Raw genomic sequence first — 16,300 nt, 5'->3', positions numbered from 1 at the left:
CAGAAATTAAAGAAATGTCAAAGTACAAGTGATAAATCAAGTTTTGATATAGTCAAAACCTACTATTTTATGTTTACAAAAAAAAAATATGATCGCTCGCCTCTACTTTTCAAGCTTCGCCTCATTTGCACGCGTCCTTATGGGATAATTATTAATGACTAGGATAGCTTCGTAAATTTTTTTGTTGAAAACAAGGCTATTTTGAATATTACTTATATTAAATCTAATCCTTCTGAAACACGAATTGCCTTTTTGACACACTTATCTTTCAAATCGACGCTTCTGGGTCAAGGATTGGTCTCTTGGGACTATCAACACATAATTTTCTTTGGAAATCATGAAGGTTGACATATATAGATAGAGAAAACTTGAGATTTCAATCCGATTTAAAGTTTTTTATGACTAGCGACCCACTTACATACTCTCTTCGGTTCATTCCCTCTATTCCCACTTTTTATAAATCTGGTAACAAAAGGTAAAATTTCATGTGGGAATAGGAGGAAAACTTGTGCAAAAAAAGGATTAGACTGTCCAAACATTTTTTAATAAACTGTTAATTGACCAGTTATTTTTGCATCTGTATGAATTCTGTTTTTTTTTATACAAAATAAATATGAAAGAAATTGAAAAAATATAAGTAAATTATTTTATTACTTTTATAATAAAAATTCAACTGTAGATCTTTATTTTTACATTTTGTAAGTACAAATTCAAAAATTGAAAAATAAATCTGACTCCAATCTATCAATTTATTATAATTTTTGTTTATTTTTAAGTACAAATTCATCAAAAATTTAAAAATAAGTCTGACTCCAATCTATCAATTTTTTATAATTTTTCTTTATTTTTAAGTACAAATTCAAAAATTTAAAAATAAATCTGACTCCAATCTATCAATTTATTAAGATTTTTCTTTATTTTTAAGTACAAATTCAAAAATTTAAAAATAAATCTGACTCCAATCTATCAATTTATTTTAATTTTTCTTTATTTTTAAGTACAAATTCAAAAATTAAAAAATAAATCTGACTCCAATCTTTTTATTATAATTTTTCTTCATTTTTAAATATTGCTATGATGAAACAAGAAACAAAGTAAAAAAAAAACCAAGGTATTATACCTAAAAAATTTACCAAATATGTAATGCTTTAAAAAAAAATACAGGTAAATCTGTGAAATTCTAATTAACCATGATTGTTATAAAAACAAATTATTTATCAAAACATCTATTGTTATTTGCAAGTGGGAATAGAAGGAATAGTATTTTTAAAAAGTGGGAATAGGAGGAAGACACCCTCTCTTCCTTAGATAAGTGTTATTTATTAACCTGTTTACTAATTCATTGTCCGAAAACTAGTGCCAAAAAAGCACATGTTTGTATTTATCAAATTGTTGGATTATATTAAACTAGGTTGGTCAGTTTTATATACTGTTCATTAGTAATTTTGTTACAGAAACATATACATGTACAGAGAAATAAAGTGTTTAAAGCCTGGATATATAATATAAAAATAAAGTACATGTAAAAAGATATCAACATGTGATTTGATACCAACAGGTTAACTTATCCAACACAAAAGGCTAAGTACAAAATAACGAAAGGCCAAGTACAAAATAAGTGTATCAATGATTATAAACATGGGAAAATTAGAGGGCTTGATATGGGTCAACGGCTGATACCAGGGTCATAATGGAAAATTGCATGTAATAATCTATTGATCTCATATTTTCAAGTTGGAAAAAGATAAAGCATATTTAAACATGTATCAAACCATTATTAATATTTCAAAACAAATTTAGTGTTTAAAAAAATCGGAAAATATTTGAAGAAAAAAAATCATAAAAATAAATCTCAGATAATTAACAAAATTCGTATAACAGTGAGTAAACACATTTTGTTTTATTCTGCTTCGGATGCCATCTTGTTTACAGATAGATTTTCACAGGTTACCGGAAGTCAGATTTTACCAGGTTACCGAAAGTCAAATTCATAGAGCCGACATTGACTTTCGAGGGTTAATATCGATATACATGTAGGCCCCGAAGGTCAAATAACCAACTTTGACTTCTAACTTTTTTTAACCATGCAAAAAACGTAGTAATGTGTGATGATAAAAGTTCTCATGATCACTTAAAACAGTATTAAGATATTCAATATGAACAATTAACAATATTCTAGTTTATTAGGAATTATCTTTAGTTAACCTTTGTTTCCTGTAAAAATCAATGCGCACAAATGTAATTAAAAGCTGCAAATGTTATCAAAAGCTGCGCGCAAATATAAATAAAAAAATGTAATCACAAAATAAGCGAAAAATATGTAATGCGCCCGTTTAGAATATTATTACAGTCAAAAATATTATTATGTTTGACATTATCTTAAAGTAACCATTTATCTTTATACTCTTTACAAATTGAAAAAAATCTTAAACTTATGATATAAATTATGTTAAAATTCACGAAAGCTACATTTCTTCCATGCTGCTATTTAAATTAAAAAAAGCTTTTTTCGGTAATTTTATAATTAAAAAAGTAGCAAAATAATAACTTGCTTAAATAACAACATTGACAACAAACGTAATACACAACTAGCATTTGTTAGTCTTTTGTTAAAAATAATATGTTGGAAATAAGTATGTTAGTCCTTTTCTAAAAACTGCACACTTCAGTGCTGATCAAAACCTGTCTGGTGACGTAATTGGTTTTTATTTGCCTACACAGAGACGATTTTAGGCTGGATACGCCCCCTGTTATAGTTACAGTTGTTCAATTTAAAACTATATTGGATTGACGCCAGTAATATTGAGTCATTTAAACATACCTTGTAGTTTTTGGAATAATTCCAAACTAATACTCCGTGTTCGTCTACAATTTTCAGAATTTCAACTTATATACTTTGAATGATCACGTGATTTACATGTTTACCTGCATATATAAACAGCTGTCCCTCTACGCAGAAGTAAAGAACTAAGGGCCTGCTTCACTGCACATTTCGAAAGAAATTTGAGCTTGTAAATAGTGGAAGATGCAATTTGTATTTTTATTTTATGAAGAGACAGTCAACAAGTGTTACATGGGAAAGGCAGAAATGTTATAAAGAAGTTTATTTCCTAAATCCAGACCATTCGAAATAAAGTAAACGATAATTAATACAAACGATGGACGTAAAAACTAATGCACAGAACGGATGTATAATTATGTATTTACTTTTTTTTCTTTTATTTAACCTTTGAGTGTAATTAACTAGTATATTAAATATAATTTATTTTATTAAAGTGTCACATTAAAACAATAAATTTTTTACGTTTTACATTTAATGATTTTAACACATAAAGAGCTAAATGAAAATATAAAAACTCTTAAATTTTGTGCATATATTTCAAATTTTTGATATCCAGGAGAAAGCAAATCAAATGCTAGTCAACCCTGTGACTGCGCTTGAACTGAAGTTATTGTACACCATACTGTGACACGTTGCACTTACATTGACAATTTTGAAACAAAACAACAAAACTGTCAAGCGTTCAATATTCATATTTTTGAAATGTAAATAATGAGGTTAAATATTATGATATTATATCTCAACATACATGTATATCTCCTATTTAAGAAAGAATAACAAACTAGTAAATCCTATAATAAAAGCTGAAGTAACACACGCGGTGTGAATTTTAATCCTTCATGTCACTTTAAATCTCTCTGAAAAACAGTTTCATCTACATGATCATTAGAATAGTTCTTTAACATGTAAAACATATCAAACTTTCCATAACCAACACTACTAGAATAGTTCTTTAACATGTAAAAAATATCAAACTTATATCCATAACCAACACTACTAGACTGACATGCAAGTTCACCAGTTGTTGTGAAGTTACAATGGTGAATGTGGCAATATATGTAAACTTTTTAAACGAACTGTTCAATTAAGTCACATAACAAATGTTTATATCAAGTCGATGAGAGTCATAATGATCAAGAAATAAAGAAATGGAAATTAATTTCTTCGTATTTGGTAAATGTAGATGTTGAAAACATTTGTGTTCAGTGCAAAAAAATTAAAAACAAATTGGCGCAATGCCATTATTTATTACGCAAATATATTTTAGTTGTATTTAAATGGAAAATACTTGGTAAAACCATTACAAAGATGTGTTTTTAAACTGTCGGCGAGATAAAATACTGGGTCACAGCTCAAAATAGCCTGAATGGAAAATTTTATAAAAATTGATAATACCGATAACAATTACAATGTTAAAAACATGTTTGCATTACATTTGTCAACCTCCTACGACAGATGTTGATCAATTTAGCATGGTATTGGTTGCAAATATTCGATATTTTTCATTTACATGCAATATTTTATATTTAATTGGTATATTTCTTCATTTAAATGCAATATTTTTATATTTGAATGGTATACTTTTCCGTTTAGATGCAATATGTTTTTATTTAAATGGTATAATTTTCATTTAAATGGTATATTTTTTCATTTATATGCAATATTTTTTCATTTATATGCAATATTTTTTTTCATTTATATGCTATATTTTTTCATTTATATGCAATATTTTTTCATTTATATGCAATATTTTTTATTCAAATGGTATAATTTTCATTCAAATGGTATAATTTTCATTTATATGGTGTAATTTTTCATTCATATGGTATAATTTTCATTCAAATGCAATATTTTTTTATTTAATTGGTATAAAAAATCATTTGCATGCAATATTTTCTATTCAATTGGTATACTAGTTTTTTTTTTATTTATATGCAACAACATTTGTGATTGGTCGATAATTGCTTGGATTCTCCTCTTTCTTTCTTTCTAAACATGGGTGACCAATAATTAAAAAACGCTTCATAATATCGCCCCTCTAACTGAATCTGGCGTTCTCGCGAGTTCGTGCACTGGCAATTAATGCCAATAATGGCCAGGTAGAGTAAAAAATGCGAGTGACAAGTTATAACAATTAATTTGACACACAACTTGTTCATGGATAGAACCAGATGCCTGCGTGCATTAGTCTACACATTGAAATAAACAGATATATACATAACTAAACCCCTTCCCCCTCTTAGTCCAGATACATGTTGTCATGACGATCTTTTGGAGCTACATGTATATTATTTTTTGTGGCGGATCCAGCCATTTAAAAAAGGGGGAGACCCAACCTAGAGTAAAGAAAGGGGGAGACCCAACCTAGAGTAAAGAAAGGGGAGGGTTCCAACAATATGCTCACATTCAAATACATTGATCGTCCCAAAAAAGGGGGTTCCAACACCAGGACCCCCCCCCCCCTTTCCCCTCGATCTGCCACTATTTTTTTACTTTTCTTGATCCTCAGAGACGTTGCAGGAGGGCAAAGTAGAGACATAAGCTGTTAAACTCCGGAACTAGTTCTTTAAGAAAGACAATTCAGGATAAATTTGAACCAATTACTAACCCTTGTTACAATAGTCCTATGACATAGAACTTCACTGTATGAGGCGTGAACGTTTTATTTAATACTATCTATAATATGTGTTTTCATGTATTATGCTGCAAATCATTTTACATTTAGGATTCGTTGCTGAGCTTTATTTACTGTTTCTCATCTCCGAATCTAATAAATAGATTATTTTTAAGCACCTCAGTAGTTCAAAAATGATTACTATATGTCATTGCTTAAATAAGTATGCAGAGCATATTTCAAAACATATTTTATCTTCAGGACTTTTAAATTATTTACTTTCAATGCTACATTGGGAAAGGAGGGGAGGGGGAAGGGGGGTATACAAGTTTTTTTTGTTATACAGTATATTGGAAGTACTTGATAAATTGCATGCTCATATTGGTGATTTTGAATCTGTTCAAAGTTTTGATTTTTCTACCCTGTATACCACATTGCCTCACATTCTCATTAAGAAAAAATTCACACACCTAATTAAATGGGCATTCAAAAAATCAGAATGTGAATATATATGTTCAAACTCTTTTAGGTCATTTTTAGTAGCAATAAACACAAAAACTATGTTAATTGGACATGCTTTGATACTATATATGCCCTTGAATTTTTACTAGATAACATTTTTGTTCGCTTTGGGGATTCCGTATATCGTCAGATTATCAGAATTCCAATGGGGACTAACTGAGCACCACTTATTGCGGACCTCTTTTTGTATTGTTATGAGTTACAATTTATGACAAAAATAAGCAAAGACTCATCAAAACAACATCTGATAAACAAATTTAATAATACTTTTAGATATTTGGATGATATTTTGACTCTCAATAATGACGACTTCAGTATGTATATTAATGAAATTTATCCTGCTGAACTTACTTTAAATAAAGCTAATACTAATAATGACCACTGCCCTTTCCTCGATCTTGATATCTATATCACTAACGGAAAGCTGAATACTAAAATTTATGATAAAAGGGATGATTTTTCATTTCCTATCGTTAATTATCCGTTTTTAGATGGTGACGTTCCCTTGTCACCATCTTACGGTGTTTATATATCTCAACTTGTACGATTCGCTCGTGTTTTTAACAATTTTTTAGATTTTAACGAGAGAAATTTATGTATTACTGAAAAATTATTACACCAGGGTTTTCGATATCACAAACTAGTCAAAACTTTTACTAAATTTTATCATCGGTATAAAGACATCATTCGTAAATATAGCTCAACATGCAGACTTTTTATACGTTCAGGTATTTCACATCCAATTTTTTATGGAAATATTCTTTATAAAGCACAAAGGTGTCAGTATTCACCTCAGAAACTTACAAAACCTTTAAATAGACTGATTAAGAAGGGATATAATTACGATACTGTTGTCAAGTCATTAAAGATTGCATATTTTGGCGTTAATATTGAGTCACTGATAAGGTCTTTGCGTCGGAACTAAAGACATTTATTCTAAAAACAGTTGTTGGCATGACACGGGTTATGTTCTTCTCATATATGTTATGATGGTATGATACTAAACCCCTAACGGGAAGGATTGTGCCTGATGTTCATATGATGAAATCATAATCTTTCAGTCAGTTTAATTGAAGTCTGGAGCTGGCATGTCAGTTAACTGCTAGTAGTCCTTATTTATTTATTATTGTCATTTTGTTTATTTTCTTTGGTTTCATCTTCTGACATCAGACTCGGACTTCTCTTGAACTGAATTGTAATGTGCGTATTGTTATGCGTTTATTTTTCTACATTGGTTAGAGGTATAGGGGGAGGGTTGAGATCTCACAAACATGTTTAACCCCGCCGCATTTTTGGTCAGGAGCCTCTGGCCTTTGTTAGTCTTGTATTAATTTTATATTAGTTTCTTGTGTACAATTTGGAAAATTAGTATGGCGTTCATTATCACTGAACTAGTATATATTTGTTTAGGGGCCAGCTGAAGGACGCCTCCGGGTGCGGGAATTTCTCGCTACATTGAAGACCTGTTGGTGACCTTCTCCTGTTGTTTTTTATTTGGTCGGGTTGTTGTCTCTTTGACACATTCCCCATTTCCATTCTCAATTTTATTTTATGATATAATTAGGTATCCAACACATTATATGGTTGTACGTTTAGCTATTATCTAGACCCGTATAAAATGTATATAATAAGACACATATGACATGGGCGGATACAAAATACTCAGTGTCTTAGGAGGGGGAGTTCAAATTTAGATATTTGTATAGAGAGGTATATATGCGAGTATTGGCAGTAATGGTGATGTGTGAGTTTGAGGGGAGGGTTTCCGATCAAAGATCGTTTCTATAATTCTATATTTCATAGTTTTTACCATTTCACTCTATTCATTATCCTGTGATCTCTGTTATATTTGTCCTAAATATGCGTGACATATTTGCCACTGGACATAAGGCAACCAAAAATCAACTTATTCTGTATAGTTTATCATTTTTTATTATGTTATCTATAGGTTTGGTCCCGCCTCTTATCTTTGTTTTGTTTATATATTTGATAATGCCATTTTTTTTGGAAAAAAGTAAGGGGCAAGGCGTTTTTAAAAACATAATAATGGGTCTTGGTTTTTTTTGTTCTCCGGAAGTGGCCCAGAAGAAGTCTATTTCTGTTTTTTTTTTTACATATTTGAAAGATCTTCTGGCTCTCTTTTATCTCGTCTTTTTTTATATGTTTTTAAGACGGCAGAGGCACATAACAAGGCATGACGTCGTTTAGTTTAAATGATATTGATAAATTGATAAGTGCAGATATATTAGAATGTGAGCTGTTATATAAACGTTTTGTTATGGTAGAACAGTAGGATGAAAAGCTGGATAAATATAAGAACTACACGGACAATAACTGTTAAGGGACAATTATTTGATATTCTAGGGAAGGGTTTTTGATTGATTAGTGTTTAACGCTACGGAGCCTTGGCTCAAACCGAACAGAAAGCTTTAAAGGACCCAAACAAATTCTAGTGTCAAACCATATTTAAAGTCTAATCTATTTAAAAAAAAATGTATACCTGCATATATATCTATATACAATGGAAGTTTTTGAAAAGTGTCCCGAACGTTGTGACCATCGAAATTTTGCAATAGAATTACAAGTTGGGATTCAAGATTTTAATAAAACAGTCAGTGCAGGACTCACAGTGACACGAACGCCAGATTAAGTTAGAGCGGCGATATTCTGAAGCGTTTCTTTAATTCAGTTGGTCACCCATGTCAAGGATTTGTACGATTTACAAATCCGTGCCCATGTTTAGAAAGAAAGGGAAGAAATCCAAACAATTATCGACCAATCACAAACGTTGTTGCATTTGACCTAAAGACGTCAAAGAATTTCCCATAATGCAATTATTGCATATAAATAAAAAAAAACTTATTATACCAAATGAATAGAAAATATTGCATGCAGATGATTTTTTTTTTATACCAGTTGAATAAAAACTATTGCATTTAAATGAAAATTGTACCATCTGAACGAAAAATTATACTATTTGAATGAAAAATTATACCATATGAATAAAAAATATTGCATATAAATGAAAAAATATTGTATATAAATGAAAAAATATACAATTTAAATATAAAATATACCATCTAAAGGAAAAAATATACCAGTCAAATGAAAAAATATTGCATTTAAATAAAGAAATATACAAATTAAATATAAAATATTGCATTTCAATGAAAAATATCGATTTTTTGCAATCAATACCATGCCATAATCATTACTCTTTACTCGCAATACACACACACATTTGTTGTTGAAGATACATGTAGGTGGTTGTGTTCTCATATAGATCTACGACCTTGTTAGTTTAGGTTGAATGAAAATTGTACCATTTGAATGAAAAGTTATACCATTTGAATGAAAAATTATACCATATGAATAAAAAATATGGCATTAAAATAAGAAATATACCAATTAAATATAAAATGTTGCATTTAAATGAAAAATATCGAATTTTTGCAACCAATTATACCATGCCATAAATGATTCTTTTATTCTTTGTATATTAGATTTTTATATATTTCATTTATATACAGATGAATGTGGAGAGGGCTTACATAGGCTATGCCTGTTGCCCAATCCAATTCAATTTATTTGAATAAAATATTGTTTAAACTAAAAATTATATACAGATGGACATTATTTTATTTTTCTTATGTATATAGTAACCAATTTGTTGTTTCTTATTAATTTAAAACAGATTTTTATTTCAAGTTTAAATAGAAAAAGATGTGTGGAATTATACTTATGAAATCACTAGCAGCAAACGAACATTCATTTGACACAGACATGTCTTAGTCAATTGTCAGGTTAATGAAGGTTTCCTAGGATAAGATATGTCATATATTTGGTTCTAAAGATTGGATATGCACGAATATGCCTTATGATAGTCTATATACAATGTAGACGATGTCGTAAGTTGATGTTCATGTAAGACTATGAGCAATAACTTTAGCCGTAACAGGGTGTTTATATGCATTTATTACATTGGTTGCAATGAATTACATTGAATTCCCAGTTAGATAAAAACCGATAATTCCACATGTGAAATAAACGTGGTTATTTCACTCTCTGACGTCATACAACAATAGGCGTTGTCAAGACGTCGATCACGTCGTAACAAGACATGCGTAGGAAAAACATATAGTTCCTTACATTTTCTACATTAATGTCATATAAAAAAAAAAGCCATTTTAACAATGTAATAAAAAGTATAACTAATCGCCGAATTTAAATATCAAAAATAAGAAAACTTGTGACCGAACGCCGCTATGGATTAAACTCGTGCTGCGCACTCGTTTAATCCATGCGTCGTTCGGTCACGCGTTGTCTTATTCTTTTATATTCGAATACGGCGATTAGTTATACTATACATACCATCCATTGGATTATTTGGAAGACGTTGATATTGTTCGCAAATATAGACTTTCTATACCAATAATCCTAAAACATTGTAGAAAGTGTTAAAATGAACTCGCTGTACTCACTTAAAAAACTGTTTTATAAAAAAAAATCTTCAACTTTTTTGATGGTCAGTGTTAAAAGAATTTATCTTTTTGCATATACTATCTATTATCTTTTTTTCTAATATTTTTCGTTGCCACATTTGATATCTTTCTGAATAAATTACCTTCAGTATTCAAGCGAAATTGGAATTTGGTTCAAACTTTTTACTTCTTTTCTCACTCATGCTGATTCAATGCATGTAATGCAATCGAGTAGATAGTTTATTTATCTTAAATTGCAGCACGATAACAACCTATAAGAAAGTTTTGTGACAATTTAGTTCAGTTGTTGATTGTTTATTCATCATTTTCAAAAATGTATAGTATTAATGTAGTATAGTTCTATTAGAAGTACGTTAAAACTTTATTTTGCCTTAATTGTGTTTCTTTCATTAAAGATGCGATCTTCGAAAATTCCCATCACGTTATACTGAAATTATTTTTTCTATTTAATTTTCTTCATATTGTTATCAATAAAATATATATAATGACTGTCCTAATTAAGATTGTTGTATTTTACATATAACGTCATGTCTCAGGCACGTTCTAAGACCATCCTTAAAAAAGTTATAAAACATATGTTATGGCATATCCTATGATATTGTTTGTTGATATAATGGCCCCTGATAAAAGAACAAATTAAATATACAAAATCATTAAGTATTCATAACTATTAATATACATCAGTTTTCCAAGATTCACTATTCAAAGAAACATTATAAGATATTATAAATAAGTGTCAATTATTTGTCATATTATCTTTAAATCTGCCATCTCAATGTAGCATACATATCTGATATAATAAATTGACATCATATATTTACAAAATTCCGACATTCGGTAAACTTATTTCCATCCTTTTTGTTTACTAAGAATTCTCTTCGCTCCTTCAATCATCACCTGATTAAAAAAGAGAGGCAATACATGTACATACCAAAGGGATATTAAAACACAAAATTCGAAATAAACTTGACAACCTAACGTCAGGGATTATTAAAAGAGAAAAACAGTTAACAGAAAAACAAAAGCACACAACCAGTGGCGGATCCAGAATTTTGTATAAGCGGGGCCCGCTCAGGTCACGCTTCAGTGAATTCCTATATAATATACCAATTTTTCCCAGAAAAGTAGGGGGGCGGGCTAATGTTAGAATATACTCGGTAATAATTAAGTTTAATTTGGAAGGTCACATTTCGGAAACGCGGACAGGATTGTAGTTACAACAATCGGATCATATTCGCCATCAACTGTGAAACAAATATTACGTATTATAGTTAACAAACTCGTGATCGATGGGGGTAGGTGCGTTCAAACATAGATCATCACATTTTTAATCATTAAGTGAGAGAACAACATCTTTGTAGCAGAAAGTAGGATAAAGGATACTACTAATTTCCTTTCTTTTTTTCCTTAGGAAGTCCTGTAAGAAGTCAGCCTCATGTGAATAAAGAAACAAATCGACAAGACAAAGGACCCAGGAATGCCGATTGGTCGTTGAAAAACGCGTCCTTCAAAAATAAAAAAAATATATTGTCAATCACGAAACCATGCATCTCGATAAAGTCAGTTTCAGAGAACTTTTTGTTAGAAATTTGTTTACACACTGGGATTTATCCACCCCTTATTAGACAACATACTTGTATCTATGTTGGCCATTTTTTTTAAACAAAGAGGAACAACTGTTTCAATTTTTTTTTTAGAAAGGTGAAGACGTTAAACTTTGTATAGTGTAGAAAATTGAAATGTTTTGATACTGTTGTAAGAGATAGTCTTATATTGTATGTAATTTTTTTTATATCGGCAAATGCACATCTAATTCACGCCACCTCCAGAATAGGAAGTTTAACAATATCTCTAAAACCCGGCTTTGATGACTGATAAAATTGATGTTGATAATTGAGAAAGAGGTTTCGTGGAGCACTTTGAAGACCCCCAATATTCCGTTGTTTGAATTGTAAGGACACTTAAGTAGTTTAGGTTTGATTATTCTGGATTTCCTCAAGAGTAAAATCCGTGGGGCATATGTTGGGTTTCCAAATGAATTGTCAATACTTAATGTATACATCAAAGTGGAATGTACCAGTTTAGATGTACCAGAACATGTGTCCCACGCAAAATATTGTTATAGTTGAGGGTTATAATTGCATCATGTGGAGTGAAAAAATAAATGAATGTAAATTCTAGCTAGCTATTGTACATGTACTACACAGGTACATGTAAGTATCAAGTCAGATACAGATTGTTGTGCAAGGCCACTTATGAAAACAGCAACGAATTAACTTTATATGTATACACTAATATTAAAAATTTTAGAAACATTCCCCATTTCCATTCTCAATTTTATTTTTATACATTTCATTTGAAAAATGTGCTTTACATTTATTTAGTGATTTTTGGGCTCTTTATAGCTTGCTGTTCGGTGTGAGCCTGGGTTCCGTACTTCGACATATAATGGTTTACTTTTATAAATTGTGACTTGGATTGAGAGTTGTCTTATTGGCACTCATACATATGTCATTGTACCATATCTGTTTATATCTATTTACTGCTTGTTACAATATTGATTAGACTTTTTTTTTCATATCTGGTAAATTGTTGATAGAGTTCGCAGACTAAATTTCCCTCCATCATGTGTCCATGGTAGACTGTCCTCTAGACCACTTGGCCACCTTGACTGAACAAAAAAAAACTAAGCGCAACATCTATGCTAAATAAAAAGTAAAAATCGTGCACAGTGCATCTTTATATGAACTGAACAAACCGAATCTCTATTTAAAAACTGCACAAGTTGCATCTTTATCTAGTTCTAATAACTCATATGGTTCTTCTCTATCTACCAACTGCACAAGGTGCATTATTCATTCATTAATCACACACGATGGTATTTTACACTAGTACTGCACATTGTGGTTCTAAATTAGATTTATCTCGATTTGTCAATTTAAAACTCATAATATAAAACAAATGCAAACGTTTGAATTGTTGTTAATGTTTTAAATTACCTATTCGGCTATTGACCTCATAAATATTTTACAACCGATAGTAAAAATGTGCAATGAACCGAACAAAAGAATGCTACCTCCGTGAATGAATTGCGATTAAGGGAGAATAATTTCTTTTGCTTAAATCTGCAATAAAAAACCCAATCGAATTTTAAGAAATCTGTAATAAATTCAGTATGTACACTATAGAAATTTCTCAGCTGAGCAGTCTTTAGTCTGAGCATGCTTATAGATGCACGTTTTTTTTTGTTGTCAATGGCTGTCAGTACCTTCGAGTACTTTCAAATCTGTACTTATTGCGTTTTATTGTTGGGATGTACAAGTACCCATCCACGTCAACTCTGTGTTTTAATTTGATGTTTTTCTGTTTGTATTAACCTGATGAGTTAGGTGTTTTTCAAATTATTTTATAGTTAGTTCTTAGGTTGTAGCGTTACACCACTGTACCAAGTTATGGGAGGATTATGCTCCAGCTAATGTTATTCTGTATGCCTGTGCCTTTAACATGCCAGGAGCCTGTTATTCATTGGTTGTCGTTTGTTGCTGTGTTACAAAAACAGTTATTTGTTTTGCGTTCATTTTTTTTGGTACATAAATTATGACCTTACATTAATCGTTGTAACTGTTTTACATATGCCATTTCATGTCCTTTTACAAATGTATAAATGACAATGCGGTATGGGTTTCGCTAATTGTCGAAGGCCGTATGGTGAAGAGTTGCAATTGTCTCATTGGCAAGCATACAACTTCTCCTTTTTCATACAATATACATATGGAGTTTGTATTTTGCATCTCATACGGCTGAATAGTTTTGTCCCTTGAAAACTGTGCAACTTTCAGTTTTTAAGGTTTCAGTGCTCTATCTCTGGTTTGTCATGGCTGATTATTTGAAACTTATACACAATAAAATTGAGAATGGAGATGGGAAATGTGTCAAATAGACAACAACCCGACAAAAGAGCAGAAACCGCCTAAGGCTACCAATGAGTCTTCAACACATCGAGAAAATCTAGCATCCAGAGGCGGACTTCAGTTAGTACATTAACAAAAATGTGTACTAGTCCTTTGAAAATGCATATTTACACAATATACAGATCAGGTTCGAATTTTGGGTATTGTTACTTTTATACCTTTCAAGAGTAATGTTCTTTATAATTTATGTGAAAGCGGGAAACTCTCTGTGAAATTAACACTGTCTTCAAGTTTTAAGTTTCCCAGAAATGGATGAGAATTAAAAGAATGGATCAACTGGATTATAAGAAAGACATAGTTCTCATCAACGGATTGTTAATAATTGAATCACCATCAGATTTAATTGCAAATACGGACATATGGACACATCGACACATAGACACATCGATAATAAGGCACTTTGACACATAAACACATTGACAAATTGACACATCGACACACTGACACTGGTTTATAGTTTATTATCAATATGTCGACATTATTAAGCTTTGACAAAGAACGCCAAAGGAACAGTATTACGCATCGTGCTGTGTCACTTTGGCATCTAGGATCAATAACGATGACACCATAGCACGACAGTTAAATAACAATGTGTCAAATGACAATCGAAAGCCGTTAGCTGAGTAAAAAAGCAACTTCGTGCATTAGGCTGTGTCGAAGAGCAATCTAACTAGTTTAAGGTTAGAGTTAGGGTTTGAGTTAGGGTTTGAGTTAGGATTAGGGTTCAAGTTAAGGTTAAGGGTTACGGTTACATGTAGTTATAGATTTAGATTGGGGTTAGTGTAGGTTTTTGATAGGCTTATAATTATAGAGGTGTCGGTAGTGTCAAATGTTAATTTAGTGCCGTATGCTGTGTCAAACGTCAATCTTGCACAAAAGACTGTGTCAAAGTGTAATACAGCTACGTATGGTTGTGTCAAGTGTCAATTAACCCCGTAGGCTGCGACATACATCAATCTTACGACGCAGGCTGTGTTAAAAAGCAGTCTATATTACTGTTATGTGGATTGGCTACATACAGCTTCGTCGGTTGTGGCAAATGACAATTTAACAACGTAGGCTATGTTGAAGAGTAATAGAGCTCAGTAGGCTCTGTCGAAAAGAAATCTAAGGTTAGATATAAATATAGGTTTATAGTTATGCTTCGAAATAGGGTTAGTATTTAGGTTAAGTTTTATCTTGCACCATCAGAAGTGTTAAATTGTAATATAGCTACCTGTACTTTGTGTCAATTGGCAATCTAGCCCCGAAGGCTGTGTTCAAGAGTAATAGAGCGCAATAGACTTTGTCGGAAGAGCAATATAGCGCCGTAGGCTGTGTCGAATAGAAATGTAAGGTTAGGTATAAGATTTAGGGTAAGGAATAATATTTAGAATTAATGTTATCTTGCACAATAGGCTATGTCAAAGTGCAAGGTACATGTAGCTACGTAGGAAGTGTCAATTGGTAATCTAGCGCCGTAGTCTATGACAAGCATTAATCTTACGCCGTAGGCTGTATTTAATAGCAATCTATCGCCGTAGGCTGTGTCAAAGAGCTAAATAACGCCGTAGTCTGTACCGAAGATCAATCGAAGGTTTGGGTTAGGGTTAGAGTTTTTGTTAGGGTTCATGTTAGCAATAGGGAGAATGGTTATACTGCCCCGAAGGCTGTGTCAAAGTGCAATATAGCTACGTGTTTACTGTCAATTAGTAATCTAGCGCCGAAGGCTGTGTCATGCAAACGTCAATCTTGCGACGTAGACTGTGTTTATCAGCAATCCATTGCTGTAGGCTACATACATCTACGGGGGTTTTGTCAAATGGCAATCTATTGCCGAAGTCTGTGCCAATGAGCAATAAATAAGTGG

The sequence above is a fragment of the Mytilus trossulus genome, chromosome 8 (genome assembly GCF_036588685.1).
Source record: "Mytilus trossulus isolate FHL-02 chromosome 8, PNRI_Mtr1.1.1.hap1, whole genome shotgun sequence".
Taxonomy (NCBI): Eukaryota; Metazoa; Mollusca; class Bivalvia; order Mytilida; family Mytilidae; genus Mytilus; species Mytilus trossulus.
Note: the sequence above shows the minus strand (reverse complement) of the source record.